Source organism: Primulina huaijiensis, chromosome 3 (assembly GCF_012295235.1).
Source record: "Primulina huaijiensis isolate GDHJ02 chromosome 3, ASM1229523v2, whole genome shotgun sequence".
In the NCBI taxonomy this organism is placed as follows: Eukaryota; Viridiplantae; Streptophyta; class Magnoliopsida; order Lamiales; family Gesneriaceae; genus Primulina; species Primulina huaijiensis.
In genome coordinates, this window is record NC_133308.1 from 15053651 (window position 1) to 15062739 (window position 9089).

Sequence of the window (9089 nt, forward strand, 5' to 3'; positions counted from 1 at the left end):
TATAATGTGTAGCAAATACGAAAAACACAAAATGTCATACATAGGGTATTTTAAAGAAATATACCTATCAATCTTAAAAGATTGATTGACTCCAACTTAGTTGACAAACAACTAAGCTCTTCAAGGATGAGAATCTACAAGCTTTCCTTTGAGCACTCCTTGCTCAAAATTAAGCCCACCACCACCAAGCTAGAACCTTTCTAATTTTGCACTAGAAAAATTAGAGGATTTTTCTTTGAGAAGTATTTTCTTTCCTCAACAATTGAAGAAGAAAAATTAGAGAGATTTGGGAGTGAAATTTTCGGCCATCTAGTGTGTGAGGAGAGAAGGGATTTTTTTTGGTTGTGTGAAAAAGTAAAAAGCACTTTTCAAAGGCATGCTTGCCTAGTTTATTGAAAAATTTACCTCCAACCCTTCACTGCCACGCATGCATTTTATTTGGACATGTAACAATTACAAAGCCCATGTACTTTTATTTAAATGTATCAAACATATTTGATATTAGTTAAACTTTACTTGAATTTACTCAAGCCCACTAGTTTAATAATTATTTCTAATTGGGTTTTACAAGACCCAATGTTATTTAATTAATTCAACACTTGAATTAATTTAATTATTTAAACTCTACTAGGTCCACTAGTGTTTAATTAATTCAACACTTGAATTAATTTAATTTAGTCCATAATAATGTTTATGAAAATCACAATTTTCAAAGACATTATTTATTTGGCCAATTTTGTATTTAGGAACACTTCCACTAATTAAAAGTTACATTCCCCTCATAGAAGTCGTACTTCTATTTTTCTTTACGCTTATAAACTCCTTTATAAGCCGTTCAACACATTGAACTATTTTAATTCTCAACATGATCTAGAAAGCTAGTACTTGTGTGGCCCTCAATGGTTTATAGATAAAACTAGCAGTGGGTTCACATCTCCATGTGATTCGGGACTAAACATGTCCTTATATGAGCATACCCCAATTGCTTCATTCTTACTTATCAACTCCTTGATAATAAGAACGTCAGAACTCAAGTTTGATAGTACCCAACCAATCATGTTAAACGCCTAGCAGCATCGCTTACATGATTCCCTAGGTATCAAATGATGGTGCCCGCAAGAACTATTCAATTATGGTTAGCGTACAGTACGGTCCCTTCAACTCATATATCCCGACCGATTCGACAACTATTGAAATATCGAGAGCTGTCAAAGAATCGATATTATGTGTCATGTCGTAGTTGTATCGATGGTGTAATATATGAAACCTCTTTCATAATTACCACCATACTCTGATCAGAGATTTCAAACTACATATACATGAGATCACATAGGATATCCAGCCCCGAAGGAAAGCGGCGAATCCCCGACTATAATGCATCGACTCCTATATGTTTCGAAAAAACACCCAACCTTGCCACTTGATGACCCCATGAGAGTCAGTAAACAAGTCAAAGTGCAATGCTAGCACATAGCGTCTCAATGTTGTCCCGGGTCATAAGGACTAATGGTGTACAACCATAAACTAAGACAATTCCACTCGATAAGTCAAAACCACTTGGAAACTACTTTATGGAGGGTTGTTCAGTGCACTCTACAAAGAGCACCTATCTGCATGTTCGGACATCACAATGTCCCCTACCAATGAAACATGGTACTCACATCGCAGATACTAGTCTCGAACTAGAGCGGCCTATATCTTTCTTAGCGGCGGCTGAATCGACTAGGAACTGTTTAGAATATACAGTATTGCAAATATGAGTTTCATTGTACTCATCATATGAGCATCTCATATTCTTTCTACTATTTGTATATTTTAGGACTTTATCTATGCAACTAGCATGAGTATATAGATAAAGATGTGCCAAAAAATTATTTCAAATATAATTAAAATAAAGATTGTATATACATAGAGTTTCATTGTGAACACTCGGCAACACTTGGCTCGACGGGCACCTACTTTAACAATCTCCCAGTTGCACTAGAGCCAACTACCCATATGCTTCAAACCCATCGATTCGCGATGCTTCTCGAATAATGGTCCAGGTAAAGGCTTAGTTAGTGGATCAGCAACATTATCTGCGGAGCCGACTTTGTCAATCGACACTTCTCCTCTTTCCACAATCTCTCGGAGGATGTGGTACTTTCTCAATATTGCATTTCTGATGAGACCTTGGCTCCTTTGCTTGAGCTATAGCTCCCGTGTTGTCACAAAACCCCGGTACAGGAGCAACTCCATTAGGAATGACGCCCAATTATTGGACGAAATTCCTTATCCAAACAACCTCCTTTGCTGCAGCTGATGCAGCAATGTATTCGGCCTCAGTGGTGGAATCCGCAGTACTGTCTTGCTTGGAACTCTTCCAAGAGACAACAACACCATTGAGCATGAATACAAACCCACAAATTGACGTCGAGTCATCAATATTGCTTTGGAAGCTAGAGTCGGTATAGCCTTCCGATTTCAGTTCTCCACCCCCATAGACCAAGAACAACTTATAGGTCCTTCTCAAATACTTGAGGATGTCTTTCACAGCTTTCCAGTGTGGAAGAAAAGGGTTCGATTTATATCTACTCACTACACTTAGTGTGAAAGCCACGTCAGGACGGGTAGATATGTAGAGCCCAAAATCAGTACACGTAAAACACATGCATTTATTTAAATCGTAAAAATATTTATTTAAGTTTAAAAGGAATTTTTTTATTTACATGCATGATTTATGAAATTGTATTATTTGAGTTTTAGTTTTTCAGGCAAATACACGAGTCCGGACCGGGGATAGGAATTTTAAGTTATGGAGTATTTTATTCTATGACAATTAGTATTTTTATTTTCCCTTAATTGTGGTGCAACTTTTGTAAATTTAGGAATATTTTATGTATCAGTTTTCAAGTCTCGAGTAGTCTAAAATTTTATTTGTACTACACCATATATTGATTAATTAGTTTAAACCTAATCAATATATTTAAATTATCCACAAATTACCCTTATTCCATTCCACTTGCCTTCAATTACAAGACTTTGGCCATGTCTTCTCCGGAAGAAAATTCATGCCCATCAATTCTCCTCCATTTCCCCTCATTTATTTCCCTTCTCTCCTCAAGGGTTCTTGAGCTCCATTTCCATCTATTCTACCATCTGAGAATAGCAAGAAGCTCCAAATTTCTTCCTCGTGTCCGGATCGTTGAGATTTGCGAGATCTCCTACGTTTCAAGACCAAAGGCATGTATGTTCTTTCGTTTTATGCATCGATCTCGTCATAGTAGATATTTTGATGTATGTTATGCGTGAAAATTTGATTGTTATGAGAAACGTTTGAGCGATTATGCATTGAATCGATTTCAGAAACATTTTGGATCTCAAAACACAAGTTTGCTGTCATTTTAAAAACTGCGACTTTTTGGTCAATATTCTGAAAAACTTTTCAACATATAAAACATAGAACTTTTTGATACCTTCGATTTGATAGTAAATTCAAAATATGTGGATAAGAAATGAATGAGTTATGATTATTTTTGTGGGACTGCTCAAACCGCAACTTTTATGAAAATGTGTTCTTGAAGTTTTATTGTTGCAGGCTTCGTTGTGGATCGACGGGTGTTTGCTGCTGCATTTAAGCATGTTGAGTATGATGTTGAGATGGTTTTTGGTTTGTCGGTTCACATCGATAGGCACTTGTTTGCATTAGAAGTCATAGGATGCGTTTTGGTGTCAAATGGCATGTTCACGGATTGGGTTGCGTTGCTTGTGATGCATAGTTGTTTTGGGGTATTTTTTTTAGTTTGAATAAGTGCCTTAGCATCCTAGGATGGGTCTTGAGGTAGGATTAAATCACAAGTGTAGGGAATTCCGTTTGTTCACGATTCCAGCACCTACACGGACCCGAAGCCGGACCTGTACACGGAGTCCGTGTTATTTTTCCTTCAAAATGCGAATTTCCAGCATGTACCAGGACCCCTACACGGGGTCCGTGTACCCCCCTTTTATAAAAAAAAAATAAATAAAATAATTTTTTTTTTAAATTTTGAGTATAAATTATAGGATGTGTTTTATGGTTATGAATATAAATATAGGATTTATTTTGTGGTTATGAATATAAAACATAGGATTTTGTTTTGGGGTTCAATATCATGGTTTAGTACGATTATTAAACGAGTTCAAGTCTTGAGTGATCTTCAATGTCATAAGCTATTTATTTATTGTGGTGGCGAGCACGAATATCTACGTCTAAGCTATGAAAGATAAGTGTTTGAACTCATGTTAGTATGCGCAGCAATGGCCCCAAGTGAGATCCAACGAATCTTCAAAGCCAAGTAAGTATGTTCGACGTGCAAAAAGAAAATACTTTTAAGTTTTTGAGGTATGCTAAATGTCTTGTGACCAAATTATGAACGGGTTTGGAAGTCGGTGAACGTGGCCGAGGACCTCTCCACCCCGGTAAAGTATGACCGGGTTCAGATCAGGATTGGAAAATGGTAAAGCATGACCAGAGACAAATCCACCCGTTAAAGCATGAACGGGGATCTCATGTATGTGGTAGTGGACTTTCCCTGCCAGTCCAGTACAGTGGTTTAGTCTGATAAGGCACATTTATGTATGAGTCACTTGCTTTGACACATATCTCTACGCAAAATGATGTTATGTATGCTCAAGTATGTATGATGCAATCACGTTTAAGAAAAGTTTTATAATGATGGCACGTCTACGTTTATGCTATTACGTTCAAGTTCAAGTATGTTTATGCTATTACGTTTAAGTTTCAAGTATGTACGCTCTATTTTAAAGATGCATGTGGTTTTATTACGTATTACTTGTTATTACAAATTTATACATGTTGAGTCTTTTAACTCACTAGACTTGATCGATGCAGGTGAGGATGACTTTGAGGAGACGAAGGGTGGGGACCAATGAGCCGGCTTGGACTGAGCAGGAGGCTAAACCCGAGGACCGCTCATGTTTTTAAGACATTATGCAATGTTTCAAATATTCTGATTTCATGTTATTGTGTACAATATTTAAATAAGTGTTATTAGAAAACTTTATTTGTGATTTTTTCATTGCAAATATTTTAAATGATCAGTTTATTGTTATCGCAATTTGAAGGTTTCTATTTAATTAAGAAAATTTTTATTTTTCTGCAAATTTTAAAGTAGTTAAAATTACGGTACGTAACAAGATATCATTCCATACATGATGCTATCGATCGCAGATGCATAAGGAATGCTCATCATCGCCGCTATTTCTGCATCAATCTTTGGAGACATAGACTTGGATAGGGACACGCCATGACACATTGGTAGATGTCCCCCTCTTGGACTCATCCATCGAGAACCGCTTCACGATGGTATCAATGTATGTTGACTGGGTGAGACCAAACAATCTTCTTGATCTATCTCTATAGATATGTATTCCAAATACAAAAGTTGCTTCACCCAAGTCCTGCATTGAGAACTTACTTGCTAACCATATTTTAGTTGATTGCAACATCCCTACATCATTCTCAATGAGTAGAATGTCATCAACAGAAAGCACCAGGAATATCACAGCACTCCCACTGACCTTTTTATACACACATGTTTCCTCAGGATTCTTGGTAAAACCTGTAATGCCCGAGATTTGATTATTGTGGTCAGATGGTACTGAATTGATAGAATTAAGGTTGTAGGAACTCAAATGAAAAAGCCGGGCGTCGGTACAACTCAAGAGCCAAAATTTGTACAGAAGTCGTGGCGCCCGAGCGGTTGGCGCCCGAGCGGTAGAAAGAGACCGCTCGAGCGCCAATGGCTACCAAGAAAAGTTATCGGACAGAAAGTCTGGCGCCCGAGCGGTGGTTTGTGACCGTCCGAGCGCCAGGGTAGAACAAAATTGATATCCGGACAGAGAATGCCGCGCCCGAGCGGTATATTTCAACCGCCCGAGCGCCGCCTGAAATACACAAAAATTCTGAAGAAGCCACGTACGAGATTTGCATGCAATATATATATTTTATTCACTCTCATTTCCTCCACCTTGCAATCAGCACCACCGAGAGAAGAATTCAAGAAAGCTCAAGATCCTCACATATTAGACATTTGATTGTGAAGAATCCAACCATCCGATTTTTGATCCGAGTTTAGATTCTTGTTCCTCTCCTTAAGAGCTATCAAGGATGTAAGTTTCTTTACATTTCAGCACGGTTTGAAGTTTAGAGGTTGTGGAAATTGTGATATGATTCCTATTATGTGTTGGTATGATAGTGGTAATCTTATATTCGATACCGGATCGACGAAATGATATCGTATGCAATTTATATGAAATTCCAGCATGTATTGGGTGGAAATTATGCAGATTTTGCGATCTTGATATATAGATTGTGATGGTTGTGAGTTGTGATATGGATTATGTTGCGACTTGAGTTGATCGGTATTGAGAAATCACGCCGTTATGCCGTCGAATTGTATTGAGATTGAATAATGAGTTGTACAAGATTTGCTTTGAGTTGTGTCTTGATAGATTATATCTATTCATTGCCATTTCAGAGTTGATATTATCAGATTAGACATCGAGACTTCGACTAAGACAAATACTGTACAACGAAAGGTATAATTCATGTGAATGCGGGAAGATATAACTCGAATTAGATCTGATTTGAGTTTCCCAAAATCACATACTAGATTGTTACCTTTTTATATGTTGATGCTTTGTTTATAGATTTATATTCAAGCATTTAAGATAGGAGAGTCATTGGCAGACTTGCCAAGCTAGACGTTCGGTGATATCGACGCATAGGAGCAGAATTGACTCCGAATGTAGACATTCGATACAGACAGGACCGAAGTCTAGGAATAAGACGTACCGTCACCCCGATTGGGAGGGTAGGTGGCAGACTGTGACGTCTTATTCACACTGGGATCCCTAGAGTTAGAGTCGATTTGAATCAAGACATGAGTTTGAGTTATGTTGCATTGATCTTGTTTCATAGACTATGGAACATGTTGTTGTTGAATTTTATTCATGATGGCAGGTTTTATGATTATGTATTGAATTGCATGACATGCATGTATACATGTTTTATACTGAGATTTGTTCTCACCGGAGTTTCCGGCTGTTGTTGTGTCTGTATGTGTGCATAACAACAGGTGGAGCAGGATCAGGGTCACGCAGAAGATGAGAGATCGAGATAGCGTGGAGATTACGGGCGTAGAAGATCACTAGTTGTTGCTTACTAGACATGTACTGAATTTCTAAACACTAGTATGTTAATTGTAGTTGAACATATGAATGTTATTTGCAGGTAAATAAGATGAAAGTATTTTATATGATGTCTTGTGCTTGGTTATATACATTTGAATAAATGTTAAAAGCAAAATTTTGACCCACATTTTCTAGCAAAGATCCAATTAATCCCAAAAGATAATCGAGTTAGAGCCCGGGTCCCCACAAAACCAAACTCTTTGATTGTACTATCGAATCTGAGGTTCCAACTCCTAGATGCCTGCTTTAGACCATAAATAGATCTCTGAAGTTTGCTTACCATATGCTCATTTCCGATAGATGTAAACCCTTCAGGTTAAGACATGTAAATCTCTTCCTTAATATCCCCATTAAGAAAGGCTGTCTTGACATCCATATGCCATATCTCAGAGTCATACCATGCAGCTATGGCTAGCAATATACTTATAGACTTAAACATTGCAACTGGAGAAAAGGTTTCCTCAAAGTCAACTCTTTGTCTTTGAGTATATCTTTTTGCCACCAATCGCGTCTTGAAGGCCAATACCTTTCCATCCGCCCCAAGTTTCCTTTTTTAAATCCATTTACACCCTATTATAACAGTTTCCTCAGGTGGATCCACAAGATTCCACACTGGGTTCGAATGTATGGAATTCATCTCAGATTCCATAGCTTCAAGCCATTTGGATGAATCGGCATCATATAACGCTTCCTTGAAGGTCCTTGGATCACATCCATGGTTAGGCTCATTATAGCCCTCTTCAAGAAGCAGACCATACCTCATAGGTGGTCTCCAGACTCTCTTGGATCTTTTAGGAGCTTGTATCTCCTCTCTTGGCTCTTCGGGTGTGGGTTCTATAATTGTGGGTGTCTCTCGAACCTCTTCGAGTTCTATCATCTCCTCTTTTCTATCCAATATAAATTCTTTTTCCAAAACTGTTGCATTCCTAGAAACAAACACCTTTGTTTCTTGGGGATGATAGAAATAATATCAAACTGAATTCTTTGGATATCCCACAAAGTAACATAAAATGGATCGACTATCCAATTTATCTCTCACTGCCTACTTCACATAAACAGGGCATCTCCATATTCTAAGATAAGAATAATTGAGAGGCTTACCCATCCATATCTCATATGGTGTCTTTTCAACTGCCTTTGAATGGACATTGTTCAACAACAGTGCCGCTGTCTCAAGCGCATATCCCCAAAAGGATGGCGGCAACTCCGTGAACCCCATCATACACCGAACCATGTCCATCAAAGTCCAGTTACGACGCTCTGAAATATCATTCAACTGTGGTGTAGTGTGCGGAGTCCACTGCGAGAGAATCTCATTCTCCCTACGATACTCTTGGAACTCGGCACTCAAATACTCATCACCTCGATTAGATCGAAGTGACTTGATGCTTCGTCCCAACTGTTTCTCTACTTCACTTTTGAATTCTTTGAATCTTTCAATGGCTTCAGACTTGTATTTCATCAAATACACATACCCATCCCTCGAAAAGTCATCGGTAAAGGTGATGAAGTAGGCATGTCCATGGTTAGTAGTGATGCTAAGTGGACCGCACACATCGGTATGGATCAAATCCAATAACCCTTTGGCTCGCTCCACGTGGCCCTTAAAGGGAATTTCTGTCATCTTTCCTTTTAGACAGGATTCACAAGTCCTGAGAGAATTAATATCAGACATATCAAACATGCCTACTCCCACTAGCTTGTTCATCATTCTTAGGGAAATATGTCCTAATCGAGCATGCCACAATTGTGCTGAATTTAGAGTATCTTGTTTTCGCTTGTTTGTTGTTATAGCTTGGACATTGTTTAGTGGAATATCTTTCAATTTTAAGTTGTAGAGATCGTTTTCAAGTTCT